Source organism: Hyperoodon ampullatus, assembly GCF_949752795.1.
Source record: "Hyperoodon ampullatus genome assembly, chromosome: 2".
NCBI lineage: Eukaryota > Metazoa > Chordata > Mammalia > Artiodactyla > Ziphiidae > Hyperoodon > Hyperoodon ampullatus.
The window spans coordinates 113,969,713-113,988,143 of record NC_136915.1 but is presented as its reverse complement, the minus strand read 5'-3'; the positions used below and the strand labels follow the sequence as shown (position 1 = coordinate 113,988,143).

At 48.9% G+C, this 18,431-nt stretch overlaps 1 protein-coding gene across 2 annotated transcripts in view; it reads left to right on the top strand.

Annotated features, from left to right (window-relative positions):
* KCNN3 (potassium calcium-activated channel subfamily N member 3) overlaps nucleotides 1-18,431 on the top strand; it is a gene marked incomplete at both ends in the record, with an annotated part of 172,457 nt that overhangs the window by 981 nt on the left and 153,045 nt on the right. The window lies entirely within an intron of this gene.

The window sequence follows — 18,431 nt, the reverse complement described above, 5'->3', positions numbered from 1 at the left end:
GCGCGCGAGTTGTGGGGGGGGGGGAGAGAGAGAGAGATTGGGGGAGAGAGAGAGATGGTGGTGCTGGGGAGAGGCGTTTGCTCAGTTATATGGAACACTCTAACTTCCCATGGTTTTCCTGCTTAATCCCGGGAGAATTCATTCCTTGCTTCCTTGGGAGGGGGGCACATCCCTACACACTGTGTCTAATTTGTAGACTCTGTGTAGGGAGGATTAAAGAATCCCTTCTGAGAAATCATCTTTCCTCCTGGCTCACTCGTACTAAAGCATAACCTAGCAGCTTAACGCACCAATTAATTACACTCTGCCTTGATGTGCTTGCCAGTTCCTGTGACTTCCCCTCCTCTCCTCCCCGCTCCACTCCATTTTCCTGAGGATAAAAAAGAAATAAATGTCTGGGTGTGTGTGGGGGGTGGGGATTCCATGCCAGTCCCTTCTCTCTCTGTCTTCTCTCTCTCTTCCCAAGTTTCTGTTTCCCTCCTCATCCCTGAGAGACTTAGGGCAAAATAGAAAAGCACCCGTGACTTGAGTCTCCTGGGGGCATGGGGTAAAAATGTAGGCGCAGGAAATCAGCGGTCTTTTCCCTCAGGAAAGAGGACTCAGAATAAACCTGCTGCTGCCTTGTAAACATCCCCTGATAAAAATGGCTACAGGTGTTACCCGGGCAGAGCAGATGGGCGCCGCCTTGGCATCAGCTGGGATGGGGGGGAGTGCCTCTTCTTCGGATGGGATGGCAGGGCTTCCTGGGAGTCCCCGAGAGCTCATGCCCCCGGCTCAGCCCCAGTTCTCCCCTCCCACCCCAACTCCTCCTCGGGATAAATAAGGATGAGTGTGTGAGTGCGCGCCCCGATGGAGAACGGCGGCACGGCTTTAGCGGGGGAGCTGGCCCCACTGCCCCAGCCTCTGTCCAGTCCCAAGACGGAGGAGGGGGTTTCCCTCCCCGAGTGGGCTTGGAAATCGCGTCCTCCAAGGGAGTGGGGCTTGAGGAAGGTGGGTTTCTGTCAAAGCTCTGCTTGCTGGGAGCCCTCCTGCTGCGAGCTTGAAGGCTTGGAGACCTGGGGAGTCACTGGGCAAGTGGATTTTTTTCCCACTCTACCCTTCACCCCCAATTTGTTGGTGTGAGTGTGTGTGTGTGTGTGTGTGTGTGCATGCTTGTTGTTTGGATTTCTCTACTTATTTGTCATTTTGGGCAGCGGGTAGCTGGGAGGGGTTCAGCTGTTGGAGGTTTCAAATAGAGCGTGTTTCAGGCTGGGCACAGCTGCTGCGAGACTGTCACATTCCTTGTTGAAATCCAGCCACAAAAACCTAGGAGGTGCTGATCGGATTTCCCCCATTCCCAGCCTCTCGCTAGCTGGAGCAGAGGATGGGCAGATTTGCCCGCTCTGGAAAGGGGTGGGGCAGACCTGTCAGATGACCTGAATAGCCAGAATCAAGACTTCCAGGTGGAGGGTCCCCCAGGGACCTGGCTGCTCAGAGAGGACAGCCCCAGCCCAGGGCAGCTCCTGGAAGCTGCCTTCGTCTAAATGGCTCAAGGATTTGAGCCCCTCAGCGAGCCGAAGCGAGTGGGGTTTCCCCTGGAATCGCAGCTCACTTAGTCATTCCCTGTAACGAGCCTCTGAATCTGCGGGTCCTTCTGCTCGCTGCCTTCTCCCACTGGGCGCTCCGGGAGAGGGGGCTGCTAGCCTCGGCAGATCTGGCAGCCGCCCTGGGCACAATCCCAGCTCCCTCCAGGCACCCCCTGGGGACCAGGAGCCCTTGCTGGGGGAAGCTGATGAAGGCCCAAGTGCTGGGTGTGGGCTGGGGAGAAGGGGCAAGACAAGCACCCTCTCTTTTAGTGAACCCTGTGGTCAGAGCTCTTAGGGGAATGTCCCTTCCTAGAGACAGCTCCCAGTGTGGGATCGGTCTGTGCACATTTGGTTTAATGGGGCGGGAGGGTTGCTGCTAGAGCAGGTGCCTCCCTGATGGAGTATTCAGGGAAAGGGGCTTTCCCAGAGCCGGAGACAGCAGACTCTGGCGCGAAGGAAGGGTGAGGTGATCCAAGGGGTGGGCTTTGCCTAATTTTAAATTGATGAGCCTCTGGCTGTTGGAAGAATGGAGGGGGCAGCAACCCCGGGAAGTCCTGCCTGCCTCAGCTCGTGAGGCGGCCACCTCCTGTGCACCTCAGGGTCGGTATCGGTTGTGATGAGCAGGGCTCACCTGCTCACCAGCCCTTCCATCCTCTATCCATCCGGGCACTGAGTCATTATTGGAACAAGTATTTTCTGGGTGTCTGCAGCAGGCCCTGTGGACCCAGGAGGGGATAAGGTAGCTATTCCCTCTCCTCCTGGGGGCAAATAGGATTGTTTTAAAGAAGCAGACCAAAGTTTGAATCCTAGCTCTGCCACCTCCAGTGTGCGACCTTGGACAAGCCTGAGCCTTCTCTGAGCCTGTCTCCGCAGCTGTCAAGTGGGGAGAGTGAATTAGTGTAAGGCACTCCATACAGGACCTACTGTTATTGTTGTTAATGATGAAGATGAGAGGAAAAGAGATGTCTTTTTCCCCTGTTATCTAACTCTGGCTCCAGAATTAGTTGGGGCCTTGATAGCTTGGGAACTAGGACTTGTCAGTGGAGCGAGAAGTTGTATCTCGGAGGGGAGAAGTTCTGAGATGGGGCTGGGTCTTCTGACTGGAAACCACCTATAGCATGGGTCTGTTGTAGGGGAGGTGAACATTTGTTCCCCAGCCTTGCAGAGAAAACGGACTGTTGTGACAAGAGGGTTTAGCTCAGAATGAAGAATCAACAGCTGGGGGAACTCAGATGCTCAGTGGACCCTGAGGAGGGATGGGTAACAGCCTCTTTTGCTGGAGAGCTCTCTGTGTCTGGTTGGCTTTGCTAACTGGTCTGGAAGCAGGAGGGTGGACAGGGTGGCCTCAGGCACCCCACCCAGACTGGGTTATTCTGCACTGATGGTGGCAGTTCCCACTCAAAGGCCCTGGGGAGAGGGACACACTTTCTTTTCCCCAAATGATGAAGACTGCTAACCTTGTGCTTGAGCTGCTTTCGGAAGTTCTCTGCTCTTTTCCACGGGGCTGTGGCCTTCCTGTTTGCCTGTCTTTAGCTGATATCTGTTACTGGGGGAGGAATTCACCATGCAGGCCTGGCTCTCTTGAGAAGGAAAATGGCATGACCCCTGAGCATAGTCAGTTAATGCAAAAGGGAGACAGCCTGAGGAGGTAAGAAATCAGGATGGAATGGTCCTTGGCTCGGCTCTCACAAGCCTCAGGTGATGATGGGGAAGGAAGATGGGCTGAGGTAAGAGGAGAGCTGTTTGTGATCACGCCAAGGCCGTGGCTCCTGATGGTACTGGGTTATCCCTGAACCGAATGAGTGCCCAGGTGTTTTCCTTATGGGTGGATTTACCCTCGACGCCTTAGCCACCATGATAGGCCAGGTCTAGAGGTCCTGTTGAGGAATCTTAGTGGCATTGTCTCTACTACATTAGCGCTGGTCAGGATTAAGGAATGAGGATTTGGGGAGTCTTTCTTGGCATGCTTTATTTTCTTCCAGAGCTGGTTTGAGGCACACCCACTTTGTGGTCTTACACTGCCTGCTGTGCTCTTTCCACTTGAGTCCAGAGAGAGTTGGGGACTCTGTGGATGCCCCCTCCCCACCTTGCCACCCTGCTGGTGTCTGAGCTGCTGCCTCCATCCAGCTGGCAAGTCATCGGTGGGCCTTATTTCTCAGGGACCTCAGGCATTGGGCTGTGGGGTCAGCCCAGGGGAGGCTGGGAAATGCTGGGACAGCAGCAGGGTGGTTCTCTGTCTCTGCAATTTTGCACAACCTCAAACCACTTCCCCACCCCCGGCCTCACAATCTGTCTGAGTTTCGCTGCCCAGGTAGAGCCCATCCTCTGCCCCTCTTGTGCCCCACTCCTGCCTCCCCACCAACTTCCTGTCCCTCTGCTCTTCCAGCTCCCCCTGGGGGCCTTGTTGCTGGGGTCAGCCGGGCCATGGGTGGAGGAGTGGATATGCTGGGGCTTCCCTGTCTACTCCATGCATGGCTTCCTTTCTTCAGGCCACCTCGTGGGAGGCCACCCTGAAAAGGGCAGCCTTCTCTGTATGCCCTGGGGAGCTCGGTCTCCTGGCCGTTCGCTCTTCCAAGAGAGTGGGGTCCCTTAGGGCCAACTTGTATCTCTTTGCTGACCTCACAGAGGTCCACCCCCAGCTTGCAGCCTGAATGATTGAGTGGGCTCACCGGTCCCAGCTCTTCTGTTCCCCTGCCCTCCCTGTCATGGAGGTCTTCTCTGCAGAAGGGCAGAGCAGCAACCGAGGCTCTGCTGGGTGAATTGTCTACACCTCCTGCCAGACCCAGGAGCCGCTTTGGGGTAGGGGGGTGACTGTGGGGGGATGTCCTGATGATTGGGAGCAGATGCCTCAGGGCACTCGTGTCTGTGGTTTCAAGCATGCTGGGAAAGTAGGAATAGGTCAGACTCCTCTGCATGGAGCCTCCCTGTGGGATGACCTGCAGGACAGGGTTGCAGAAGGCAGGAGACTCTTTATAAGCGATTGGCTAGAGGTAGGAGCCTGGGAGCCATCCACCAAGGCCCCAGGCATACATTTTATCATCACACCCAGCGTCTTGGCCCAAGGAGGGCAAGAGAGACTCTGGGAGTGTGAAAACGAGCCCCTTCTCCCTCCCAGGGTGGTGGTGACTCTATTTATAACCTTTGTGGACAGTCTGCAAATGAGCCAAACGTTTTTTTTTTTTTTTTTTTTTTTTTGAGCCAAACGTTTGTAACCCACAGAAGGGACAGCTAACTTTTATATATGCTTCTCCTTTGCATGTCATGACACTATTTATAACTGTCCCGGAGGAAAGACTTCATAACACATCCGGACTTCCCTTCCCCATGGGCAGTGCTCCCTGCTGCTCCGGCCCTGGCATCATTGCTAGGGCATTTATCGGCTACACAGGCTAATTAGAGAGCTGGTGGATGGCCTTGTATTTCCCTTATTGAGCTTGCAGGAAGGGGAATTTGTGAGGCCAGGGTCCAAAGATCTGCTCTAAAAAACATAAGGTAAAGAAAAACAAAATGAAAAGCAATTGGAGTAACCTCTGTGGTGAAGCTGAGGCAGGGAGAGAGATGTAAAATCAGAACTGAAAGGTTTGGTTTTGTTGCAGTTATTTGTAAAGCACATTTGGGGGAGAAAATGAGTGTGTACTAGAGAGAGAGGGAGAGAGAGGGAGAGAGAGAGGAAGGGGTTGTGGAGGGCGGCTGTATATGGATGAAACACCGCCTTCCTCAGCTCAGTGGCAGGCAGACCAGCATGTTCATTCATTCGTAGCTGTTTTTCTTCTCTTTCTTTCAAAACCCCAAAGGCAGAGAGAGAAAGAAGAAAGCCTCCTATTCCTCTTTAAATAATGATTCTAAGACTGCACTGTTCTCGGGAGCTTTGGGGAGGAAAATTCTCGTGCCTTTTTTTCTGGTAAGGAAAGTCTGGAGGAGGCTGATGGGTTTTTGGGTGCCCCCTCCTCCGACCCTGTCATTCCACCCCCAGGAGCTCAGCTGAGCTCCGAGAGCAAGGAGGGGAGGGGGAGCTGGGGGCAGGGACCACCCTGCTTCATCTCTGGGCCTGGCACTGCATGGGCCACGAATGCTGCTGGGCGATAGGAGCCGGGAGGAGGGGACCATTTGTGCCTCACTGGGCCGGCTTTACCCTCGAGAGTCCTGGAGGTAGGGGGTGGTCATGGTGCCCTTTGTAGATGAAGTCATGAGGCTAAGCTGACACTGCTAGTGGGTGGCGGTGCTGGAATAAGAATCCAGGCCCATTGGACTCCCAAGTTTAGGCCTTTTTCCTTGCCTGCTGCTGCTGGAGAAATTGCTTATCATTCTTAAGAGACAAATCAAGGTTTATGGGCCTGAGAGCCTTGATGCAAAATGTTGGGACGGGATGAACTTTACCGAGAGATAGGCAGGAAGCGGCTTGATGGAGGGTGGGAGATGCCAGTGCAGGTACCCAGAGGAGACAGTGTGCTGGGGGGTGGCCAGGGCAAGGGGGTGGGGCCCTGGGTGCAGCCTGGGTCCAGGGTGAGATGTGGACAGGCCCACGGTCCGTCATCGGGATGCCTCCTTACCTGGAGGCCTGGTAATACCGCCCCAGAGTGATGCTGGCAAAGCTGAGAGGGTGGAAGGTGTGGAATTAGACCCCTCCCTGTGAAGGCCTGGACCGGGAGGGCTCCTGACGCAGCCCCGAAGGGCTCCCCTCCACCCTTGAGAGCCAGCAGGCCGGGACATTTCTGCGCACGGCTCCCTGGCCTCTTGGTCCTCCTGTGAGCTTCCTGTCGCCCTCCTCTCCCCTTTCCAGCACTGGCTGCAGGGCTACTTATTGGGGTGACCCGCGCGGGCTCAGCATCTCATATCCAAGGTATTTCCATGTTTGTTTCTCCTCAGGGTCCCCACCTTGGCCCGGGAGTCATTACAGTCAGAGTATCTCACAGATGAGAAAACTGAACTGCAGAGGGGTTGAGTGGCTACTCCTGGTGCCCGTGTGAGGAGAGATGGTTCTAGAACACGAGCTCCCAGTGCCTTGCTTGTCTCTCTGTTCCAAACCCCACCACAAACCTCTGCTGGGGATTGAGTGAGGGAACCTTTAAGGGCTGCTCTGTCCCTGCTTCTAGAACTTTCTTCTGCATCCTTGAGTCCCAGTTTCCTACTTCCCCGGTGTGAGGCTTTGTTTAGCTCTGTCAGTGGCAGTTAATGTTAAAGAAAGGCCTGTCTCTGCTTTGAAGGAGCCCTCAAGAGGTGCCTCCACCTCTTGCTTCTGACTTGTTTTATGGCCTTTGTCAAGTCCCTTCACTTCTCTGGGTCTCTGTTTCTCTGGCTTAAAAATGAGGGCTGGGCTTCCTTGGTGGCGCAGTGGTTGAGAGTCTGCCTGCCGATGCAGGGGATACGGGTTCGTGCCCCGGTCCGGGAAAATCCCACATGCCGCAGAGCGGCTGGGCCCGTGAGCCATGGCTGCTGAGCCTGTGTGTCCGGAGCCTGTACTCCACAACGGGAGAGGTCACAACAGTGAGAGGCCCGCGTACCGCCAAAAAAAAAAAAAAAGAGGGCTGGACTCTGATGCTGAACACCCTTCCTGCTCCAAAGCTTTCTGATTCCATCAAACATATATTTGTTGCTGTTCTATCACCAAGACAGCAAGCCACGGTCCTCCAGCTCCTGTTCTCAAGGGGCGTCAGGCCTGCACCCAGGCACCGTCCATCCAGGCTGGGCTGCAGTGGCGTTGGGAGCAGGCAGTCATTCGGGATGTTGGGAGGCTCCCTGTAGGAGGTGGGGTGGCCCCTGAAGGGTTAGACAGACCAAGATGGCAGGGTCATGGGCAGGGGGCCTTTCTGAGAGTGAGAACATTGGCAGCCAGGGTACGGGGTGCAGAGTGAGTAGGGAATGGAGCAGGGGCAGCTTGGAGTACCTGCCATGTGGTATCCACAGGGACAGGTAGGGAGGAAAGGGAAGCCTGGGATTTAATATTTAGTTGATAACTGTAATTGCCGGGGGCTCAGAGTTCTTCCTAGAGTTCTGCACCCTCAGACCCTGAAGACCCACTGCTCTTCTTTTCTCAGAGGCAATACTGATTGGCAGAGGTGGCCTGGCATGGCAGCTGCAGCCGTGGGCTCTGGGTTCGCATCTAGACTTGGCAGCATCCTAAGCGGGGGGTCCTCAGGGAGTTTCCTGAACCTGGAGCCTGTTTCTCAGATGTTCAGAGCAAATCACAGCCCCTGCCTACAGCATAGCACCCAGGGCAGAGCTGGGCACACGCTGAGCCCATCAGCTGTTGCTTTTGTGAGAGCAGTGCTTAGAAGATGATGCTATTAGCCCTGAGTCCCCCAGAGAGCCGTGGAGGGCGCGGGTGCATGTGTCACCCTCCACACAGGGGGCTATAGAAAGGGGCTCTGGAAGAGGCGAACACGTGTGGAACATGCCCCCTTTCTCCTAAAAATCAAATGGCTTTACCTTCGGACCTGTTTCTGCCTGGGTCCCTGTGGGTGTGTCTGCACAAGTAAGAGGGAAGCAGACTGCTCCCTGGAAGGTGGGCCTGCAGTGGTGGCCTGGCCTGGGCTTCTGGAGCCTTCTTACCTCATGGGACCCAGTTATTCTACACTCAGCATCAGCAATCTGTGGCCTGGGCACAGCTCGTTGGGTGTGGACCTGCAAATCGGACAGGTGGAGAGAGGACAAAAATAAGCCCAGGGAGCGAGGCCAGGAGGCCCGGAGGAAGGTCAGGGGGACACACGATGACCAGGCAGAATGAGGCTGAGAGCATGGATGACAGCGGGAGGGCCAGCCAGGAGGCCTTCCTGGGACAGAACTGGGCAAGCAAAGAATGCTAAGGCTTTCCTGACATGTCTTCAAGAGAACATAATTTTTCCTTCAAGACTTGCGATGGGGTACCGTCTTGAATTCAAAAGGTTGTGAGGGCTTGTGAATCAAGGTTCTCCCTATCCTTTCTGCTCTGGCAGGTGTTTAACTCTCCCAACCAGGCGCCAAGGAGCATAAAGAGCAGCTGGGCTGGGGAGGGATGTACCAGGGGATCAGGACTTGCCCTGCGTGGAGGCCATTTTTTTTTCCCGAGGCCTGGTTGTAAGGTAACCAGAGTTGTATTCTGAGCAGAGCCGTGATGACACTAAATGAACAACATGCAAATGATGTGTGAAATAATATGCAAATTGGCGTCTGTTATTTTTGAGTCAGCTTGTTGGGCATTTTTCTTAAAGGACAGGCATTGTGCTCAGTGTCAAATGAACAGAAAAGCTGTCTTACAGGACACTCCCACAGGGGCTGAATGGGCTGGTGCCTGCCCCTCAGAGCTCATGGACACCAGGCCTGCCAGCCAGCATCTTCAGAATCATTGATGTTTAGCTTGAGCTGATAAATGGAGAAGCCCAGAAAGCTGGGGGTCTTGGCCAGTTCTATCCCACAGACAGGGAGGGGGAGGAGACAGGTGATGTGCTGGCTGACCGTGGGGAGTGGGGAAGAGACTTCACTGGGGGCTAATTCTGGCCCAGCCCCTTGCTGCTGGGTGACCATAAGGCCAGTGACTCAAAGTCTCTGAGCCTCAGTTTCCCCATCTGTAAATGGAGAGGGTGGCATTCACCAGCCTGGTGAGAACTAAACGTGATAATGGTTGGGTAAGTGGCCAGCCCAGTGGCTGGCACATCCCAGGCTGCCAACAAATGGCAGTTCTTCTTAGCGCCTTTGCCTGAGTTGGCACCTGCCTGCATCCTTGCAAGGTTCCACCAGCAGGGATTTTTGCACAGCCTTTTCTCCCTTTTAAGAAGATTTCTGATTTTAACAAATTGGGGCTTAGCCATTTTCTCTCTCTTCTGGCTTCCATCGGGTAGGATGTTGGCTTGCTCAGTAAGTCCCCGAATAGCTCCCACATGTGGGAATGCCCGGAGCCACAGACATGGGTGACGTCACCTTCCTCTAGGATGAGGGCTTGGGCAGGGCGTGTTGCTGTGGGTCGGGCTACTGCCTTTGGAGGGGCTCAGAGCTGGATGGCATTGGTGGGTTGACCCAGGGGAGGCCTCCTCCAGGGGCAGCTGCCGGCATATCTGGCCTGGTGTGGTACCATACCTCCCTGAATGGCCAAGCTCCATGGGCCCACCAGGTGTGCCAGCCTGGGTGACATGGCCCCTGTACAGGCCTCCCACCTCAATGAGGAAGGCAGGGCAGAGACCATCCTCCTCTTTACAGGATCCCAAGGCCCAGAGAAGTTATGTGACTTGTCCAAGGCCACTCAGCATTGTGAGTGGCAAGGGTGCAGCTAGAATCCAGGAATTCTGGGTTTTAGTCCCACTGAACACCTGCTATGTGGCAGGCCCCAGTCTAGGTTCCAGGAGTGCAAAGGTCAGTGCCCTTAAGGATGTGAGTCAGCTATAAGGGTCTTTCCTCAATGAAATGTGTTTCTCTCTGCCTCTTCCTAAAAGAGCTCAGACTTTCAACACAGACCTGGATTCAAATCCTGGACATGTGCTGTTGAGCTCTATGGCCTTGCGCAGTGGCCCCTTTTTTGGAAAGTGGGATTATAATTCCATTTGCTGAGGGTGGAGGTGGAGGATTCAATTAGGCACAGACCTGGCTCCCGGGGGCTCTTTGGTCCACACTGGTCCATGGCAGGCTTGCCATGCTATTTCTTTTGAGAGTTCGGTGGCTATGGGTTTGTAGAAACCTCTTAGAGCTGGGCCCATGACCTCCTGCCCCTCTTGCTCTGGGCTGGACCGGGCGTTCAGCTCTGCCAAGATGCTCTCCGCTGCTCCTGGGGTAGTAATGATTCTGAGCCGGGTGGGAGGACATTTTGGCACAAGACACCAGACTGGTCCACACTGTGTGCCAGTGATGGAAAGATCCCTCAAGAGTGAAATGAAATTGATGTGAGTGAAGAGCAAGTCCAGGATGGAGGTTGAGTCATGAGGGTTTCCTCTTGGGTGGAGGGGACCATCTCTAATGTTTCTGTCCTCAGCAGCTCGGCAGAACGTGCCTCTCTCACAAAATGGATACTTCTTTCCCCTTCCATAAAAATGACTCCAAAGCAACTCTTAGGAGTGTAAAAAGGGGTAAATGGAGGAGGAGAAGAAAATGAACATTTATGAAGGGCCTACAACTAGTGCTTTCACACACCTCGTCTCGTCTAATCCTCACAACAATCCTTGTTTTACAGATGACTGACCCAAGGATCAAAGAGGTTAGGGTTAGTGGACTTGGGGCTTGGACACATGATTTTGCAGATCACCTCCTGGCTTGGGGCTCTTTCAAGCCAAAAAAGCTGTTCTTGTTCTCTCCACCCTTGCCCACCCCACCCCTTTTAGTTTTATGCCACCCTCACGGTCCCATTAGCCTTACCAGAGCCTCAGTGGATGCTTTGAGCTCTGGAGGGAGGAGAGGGAGGAGAGGGAGGGGGAGGCTCTCAGCTTAGATGCAAAAGTCTGTTGAACCTCCATGAGCCCTGGGTACGTTGACAGGGAAGACTGGGCTCTGGGGCTGAGGATGGTCTCCCGCAGGCTCTGGAGGGGTCAGCTGATCAGTCAACAGACAAGCTTTGGTGTTCTTGTTCCAGCTCTGCAGCTTCTTGGCTGTACAACCTAGATGACAAAGTTGACTTCCGTGAGCTTCAGTCTCCAGATCTGTGAATAGGGATGAGGATGTTTTTCATGAGGAGCCAATGAGACAAGACCCAGCACTGGGCTCATGGTAAAGGACTGGGGAAGTGCCAGCTGTTCTTATCGTTAATTTTCTCATTGTACAATCTGAAAACTCCAAACACAGACTTAGTCACCAAAGCCCAGAGGACTAGATAGAGTCACTGACCTTGTGCTCCTTCCTGGCCAGATCATCTGTTGCCGGCCTGGCCAGCAGGCATCTTCCTGGGCCCATCCCGTTTCATGCGCATTCCAGTGCCTCCTTCCCCCCTCTCCTCTGTTGGTCCCACTCCATGTCTGTCCCAGGACCCCAACACCCCTTGCTCCTCAAGCCCTTGGTCTTTTGTGGATAACTACTCATGAGGGTCGACAGGTGCCAGGTTGGCTCTCGGGGTTCAATACTTAACAAGACACGGAGCTCACAGGCTAGTCAGGGAGGCAGGCATTGACCAAGTTATGACAGGTATGATGAGAGTTTTATAGGAGACAAAACCACACACGTGTCCTGGATTTGACCCGCCAACCTGGCTGAGTCTCCCATTCCTTCTGCCTGTTCCCCCGCCCTCTATTGCCTGCGGGTTCACCTCACCTTCACTTCTTTCATCTTCCCTTGTATCTATCTCCCAGCTGCCCCCCGCCTCTTATATATGGCAGCATAGCCTGGTGTTAGGAGAACAGACTTCCACACGACAGAGCTGGGTTTGAATCCTGACTGTCACGTGTGGCTTTACGTAAGTTGCTTCAATGCTTTGATTCTATTTCCTTGGGGGTTAATCCTAACCCTATTTCTGGGGCAGTTGTGAGGATTAAATTAGGCACCACTGTATGGAAAGCATGTGACATGGATTGTGGCCCATGCTGAGCACCAGTAAAGATTGTGGGTGAAGAGAAAGGCCCTGGACTAAGATTGAGGAAACTTGGTTTCTGGGCCTCTGTTTTGTTATCTGGAAAATGGGAGAAGTGAGGTTGAGGATGATGATCATTTCTCTGCTGGCCATTTTAAGGGAGGAGGGTTATGAGGACCAGATGGAATTAAGGAGCGAAGGGGAAGAAAGCTGTGATGCCTGGAGTGAAGGAGCGCTTGGCTGATCGGTGGGTGCATTTTGGAGGGGGGTGGTGGGCTGGAGGGGTTTTTTTTTTTTTTTTTTAACGTTTTGCTTTCTTTCACTCTTTTTTTTTTTTAAATAAATTTCTTTGTTTATTTTTTGGCTGCATTGGGTTTTCGTTTCTGGGTGCAGGCTTTCTCTAGTTATGGCGAGCAGAGGCTACTCTTCGTTGCAGTGCATGGGCTTCTCATTGCGGTGGCTTCTCTTGTTGTGGAGCATGGGCTCTAGGCATGTGGGCTTCAGTAGTTGTGGCACACGGGCTCAGTAGTTGTGGCTTGCGGGCTCTAGAGCGCAGGCTCAGTAGCTGTGGCTTAGTTGCTCCGCAGCATGTGGGATCCTCCTGGACCAGGGCTCGAACCCGTGTACCCTGCATTGGCAGGCAGATTCTCAACCACTGCACAACCAGGGAAATCCGGCTGGAGAGGTTTTATCTTCCTACCCAGGAGTGAAAACCTGTGAAGGCATTGTGGTTAAGTGGATTTTCTCACTATCAGGAGATGGCTGAGACAGACCCTCCCGGCCAGCCTCCCTCCCTGCAGGCCAGCCCTTGGCATGAGGCCTGTTCGGCTCCTGAACCCTCCTAGCAGCAGGGATTTAATTACTATAATGTCAGTAGCCATGGCTCGAGGCTTTCTGGTGGAGGGGAAACAGATTTGTCTTCTCACGGGGAGAATAAAAATCGATGGGAAGGAAAGGAAATGTACCTCCCTCTGAAGTACCCACTGCTGTTGGGCTGATGGGTAGCTTTGCTGGAGGTGGGGAGAGAGGAGCCTGGACAGCAGAGGGGAGGAGACACAGGGTCCACTTCAAGGACCCTTGGTTCTTGCTTTTGTCTTTTGTGCCATGACTCAGCTGAGCTGCCTTTGTTTCCCCAGACCAGCCTACCAGTCATATATCAAGCAACAACTGTATGCCTGCCACTGCTCTTTAGAAATTTCTAGCAGAGTAGGGAGGCCAGGCCCAAAAATACGTAACTTTATTCATTCAATAAATAGTTATTGAACATCTATTTTGTGCCAGCATTGTTCTAGACAGCACAGATATAGTACAAAGAAACCATAAAATATAAAAAACCCTGGCCTCTGGAACATATATATATATTTTTTGAATTTTATTTTATTTTTTTATACAGCAGGTTCTTATGTTATCTGTTTTATACATATTAGTGTATATATGTCAATCCCAATCTCCCAATTCATCCCACCACCACCACCATCACCACCCTTGCTTTCCCCTCTTGGTGTCCATATGTTTGTTTCCTACATCTGTGTCTCTATTTCTGCCTTGCAAACCGGTTCATCTGTACCATTTTTCTAGACTCCACATATATGTGTTAATATGTGATATTTGTTTTTCTCATTCTGACTTACTTCACTCTGTATGACAGCCTCTAGGTCCATCCACATCTCTACAAATGACCCAATTTCGTTCCTTTTTATGGCTGAGTAATATTCCATTGTATATATGTACCACATCTTCTTTATCCATTCATCTGTCGATGGGCATTTAGGTTGCTTCCATGACCTGGCTATTGTAAATAATGCTGCAATGAACATTAGGGTGCATGTGTCTTTTTGAATTATGGTTTTCTCTGGGTATAGGCCCAGTAGTGGGATTGCTGGGTCATATGGTAATTCTATTTTTAGTTTTTTAAGGAAAGTCCATGCTGTTCTCCATAGTGGCTGTATCAATTTACATTCCCACCAATAGTGCAAGAAGGTTCCCTTTTCTCCACACCCTCTCCAGCATTTGTTGTTTGTTGATACCTCATTGTAGTTTTATTTATTTATTTATTTATATTTATTTTTGGCTGCATTGGGTCTTCATTGCTGCATGCGGGCTTTCTCTAGTTGTGGCGAGCGGGGGCTACTCTTCATTGTGATGTGTGGGCTTCTCATTGCAGTGGCTTCTCTTGTTGCGGAACACGGGCTCTAAGCACGCAGGCTTCAGTAGTTGTGGCATGTGGGCTCAGTAGTTGTGGCTCGTGGGCTCTAGAGTGCCGGCTCAGTAGTTATGGTGCACACGGGCTTAGTTGCTCTGTGGCATGTAGGATCTTCCTGGACCAGGGCTTGAACTCGTGTCCCCTGCATTGGCAGGCAGATTCTTAACCACTCTGCCATGAGGGAAGCCCCCATTGTAGTTTTGATTTGCATTTCTCTAATGATTAGTGATGTTGAGCAGCTTTTCATGTACCTCTTGACCATCTGTATGTTTTCTTTAGAGAAATGTCTACTTAGGTCTTTTGCCCATTTTTTGATTGGGTTGTTTGTTTTATTAATATTGAGCTGCATGAGCTGTTTATATATTTTGGAGATTAATCCTTTGTCCGTTGATTCATTTGCAAATATTTTCTCCCATTATGAGGGTTGTCTTTTCGTACTGTTTCTAGTTTCCTTTCCTGTGCAAAGCTTTTAAGTTTCATTAGGTCCCATTTGTTTATTTTTGTTTTTATTTCCATTACTCTAGGAGGTGGGTCAAAAAAGATCTTGCTGTGATTTATGTCAAAGAGTGTTCTTCTTATGTTTTCCTCTAAGAGTTTTATAGTGTCTGGTCTTACATTTAGGTCTTTAATCCATTTTGAGTTTATTTTTGTATATGGTGTTAGAGAGTGTTCTAATTTCATTCTTTTACATTGTAGCTGTCCAGTTTTCCCAGTACTACTTATTGAAGAGACTGTCTTTTCTCCATTGTATATCCTTGCCTCCTTTGTCATAGATTAGTTGACCATATGTATGTGGCTTTATCTCTGAGCTTTCTATCCTGTTCCATTGATCTATATTTCTGCTTTTGTGCCAGTACCATATTGTCTTGATTACTGTAACTTTGTAGTGTAGTCTGAAGTCAGGGAGTCTGATTCCTCCAGCTCTGTTTTTTCCCCTCAAGACTGCTTTGGCTATTCTGGGTCTTTTGTGTCTCCATACAAATTTTAAGATTTTTTTGTTCTGGTTCTGTGGAAAATGCCATTGATAATTTGACAGGGATTGCACTGAATCTGTAGACGGCTTTGGGTATTATAGTCATTTTCACAATATTGATTTTTCCAATCCAAGAACATGGTATATCTCTCCATCTGTTTGTGTCATCTTTGATTTCTTTCATCAGTGTCTTATAGTTTTCTGAGTACAGGTCTTTTGTGTCCTTCGGTAGGTTTATTTCTAGGTATTTTATTCTTTTTCTTGCAATGGTGAATGAGACTGTTTCCTTAATTTCTCTTTCTGATCTTTCATTGTTAGTGTATAGGAATGCAAGTGATTTCTGTGCATTAATTTTGTATCCTGCAACTTTACCAGATTCATTGATTAACTCTAGTGGTTTTCTGGTGGCATCTTTAGCATTCTCTATGTACAGTATCATGTCCTCTGCAAACAGTGACAGTTTTACTTCTTCTTTTCCAATTTGTATTCCTTTTATTTCTTTTTCTTCTCTGATTGCCATGGCCAGGACTTCCAAAACTATGTTGAATAATAGTGGTGAGAATGGGCATCCTTTTCTTGTTCCTGATCTTAGTGGAAATGGTTTCAGTTTTTCACCATTGAGGATGATGCTGGCTGTGGGTTTGTCATATATGGCCTTTATTACGTTGAGGTAGGTTCCCTCTATGCCCACTTTCTGGAGAGCTTTTATCATAAATTGGTGTTGAATTTTGTAAAAAGCTTTTTCTGCCTCTATTGACATAATCATATGGTTTTTATTCTTCAATATGTTAATATGGTGTATCACATTGATTAAGTTGCATATATTGAAGAATCCTTGTATCCCTGGGATAAATCCCACTTGATCATGGTGTATGATCCTTTTAATGTGTTGTTGGATTCTGTTTGCTAGTATTTGGTTGAGGATTTTTGCATATATATTCATCAGTGATATTGGTCTGTAATTTTTTTTTTTGTAGTATCTCTGTCTGGTTTTGGTATCAGGGTGATGGTGGCCTCATAGAATGAGTTTGGGAGTGTACCTTCCTCTGCAGTTTTTTGGAAGAGTTTGAGAAGGGTGGGTGTTAGCTCTTCTCTAAATGTTTGGTAGAATTCACCTGTGAAGCCATCTGGACCTGGACTTCTGTTTGTTAGAAAATTTTTAATCACAGTTTCAATTTCATTACTTGTGATTTGTCTGTTCATGTTTTCTGTTTCTTCCTGGTTCAGTCTTGGAAGGTTATACCTTTCTAACAATTTGTCCATTTCTTCCAGGTTGTCCATTTTATTGGCATAGAGTTGCTTGTAGTAGTCTCTTAGGGTGCTTTGATTTCTGTGGTGTCTGTTGTAACTTCTCCTTTTTCATTTCAATTTTATTGATTTGAGTCCTCTCCCTCTTTTTCTTGATGAGTCTGGCTAATGGTTTATCAATTTTGTTTATCTTCTCAAAGAACCAGCTTTTAGTTTTATTGATCTTTGCTATTGTTTTCTTTGTTTCTGCTTCATTTATTTCTGCTCTGATCTTTATGATTTCTTTCCTTCTACTAACTTAGGGTTTTGTTTGTTCTTCTGTCTCTATTTCCTTTAGGTGTAAGGTTAGATTGTTTATTTGAGATTTTTCTTGTTTCTTGCAGTAGGCTTGTATTGCTATAAACTCCCCTCTTAGAATTGCTTTTGCTGCATCCCATAGGTTTTGGATCGTTGTGTTTTCATTGTCATTTGTTTCTAGGTATTTTTTGATTTCTTCAATGATCTCTTGGTTTTTTAGCAACGTATTTTTTAGCCTCCATGTGTTTGTGCTTTTTAGGTTTTTTTGACTGTAATTGATTTCTAAAATCATAGCATTGTGGTCAGAAAAGAGGCTTGATATGATTTCAATTTTCTTAAATTTACTGAGGCTTGATTTGTGATCCAAGATGTGATCTATCCTGGAGAATGTTCCGTGCACACTTGAGAAGAAAGTGTAATCTGCTGTTTTTGGATGGAAGTCCTATAAATATCAATTAAATCTATCTGGTCTATTGTGTCATTTAAACCTTGTGTTTCCTTATAAATTTTCTGTTTGGATGATCTGTCCATTGGTGTAAGTGAGGTGTTAAAGTGCCCCACTGTTATTGTGTTACTGTCAATTTCCTCTTTTATAGCTGTTAGCATTTGCCTTATGTATTGTGGTGCTCCTATGTTGGGTACATATATATTTATAATTGTTATATCTTCTTCTTGGATTGATCCCTTGATCATTACATAGTGTCCTTCCTTATCTCTTGTAACATTCTTTATTTTAAAGTGTATTTTATCTGCTCTGAGTATTGCTACTCCAGCCTTCTTTGATTTCCATTTGCATGGCATATATTTTTCCGTCCCCTCACTTTCAGTCTGTTTGTGTCCCTAGGTCTGAAGTGGGTCTCTTGTAGACAGCATATATATGGGTCTTGTTTTTGTACCCATTCAGCAAGCCTGTGTCTTTTGGTTGGAGCATTTAATTCATTCACATTAAGGTAATTATCGATATGTAGGAACATACATTTTTTTTGGCGATTTTTTAAAAACCTTTTTATTTTATATTGGAGTATAGCTGATTAACTATGTTGTGTTAGTTTCAGGTGTACAGCAAAGTGATTCAGTTATACATATACATGTATCTATTCTTTTTCAAATTCTTTTCCCATTTAGGTTGTTACATAATATTGAGCAGACTTCCCTGTGCTATACAGTAGGCCCTTGTTGGTTATCTGTTTAAAATAGAGCAGTGTGTACATGTCAGTCTGGAACTTACATTTTAGTAGGTAAAACTGACAATAAACTATATGTTAATTATCCTTTTTGTTAGATAGCAATAAATGATACGAAGAGAAAGAAAGGTGGGATGGGAGGGCAGGGAGTTCTGAGGGAAGAGTTATGATTTTAAATATGTGGGGAAGATCTCACTAAGAAGGCGACAACTGATGAAAGATGTTTAGGAGGCAAGGGAGTGAGTGAGCCACGGCAGAAGAGGAAACAGCAGTGTGAAGGCACTGGATCGGCATTATGCCTGACATGGTCTGGGCAGCCTTGTCCAGTAAAAATATAATAGAAGCCACATCTGGAATTTTAGATCGTCCAGTAGCCATATTAGAGAAAGGAAAAAGAGAAATGTGAAATTAATATTAGTGATATTTTCTATTTAACCCAATATAGTAAAAATATTACCATTTCAACATATAATCAATGTAAAAAATTATTGAGATAGTTTAGATT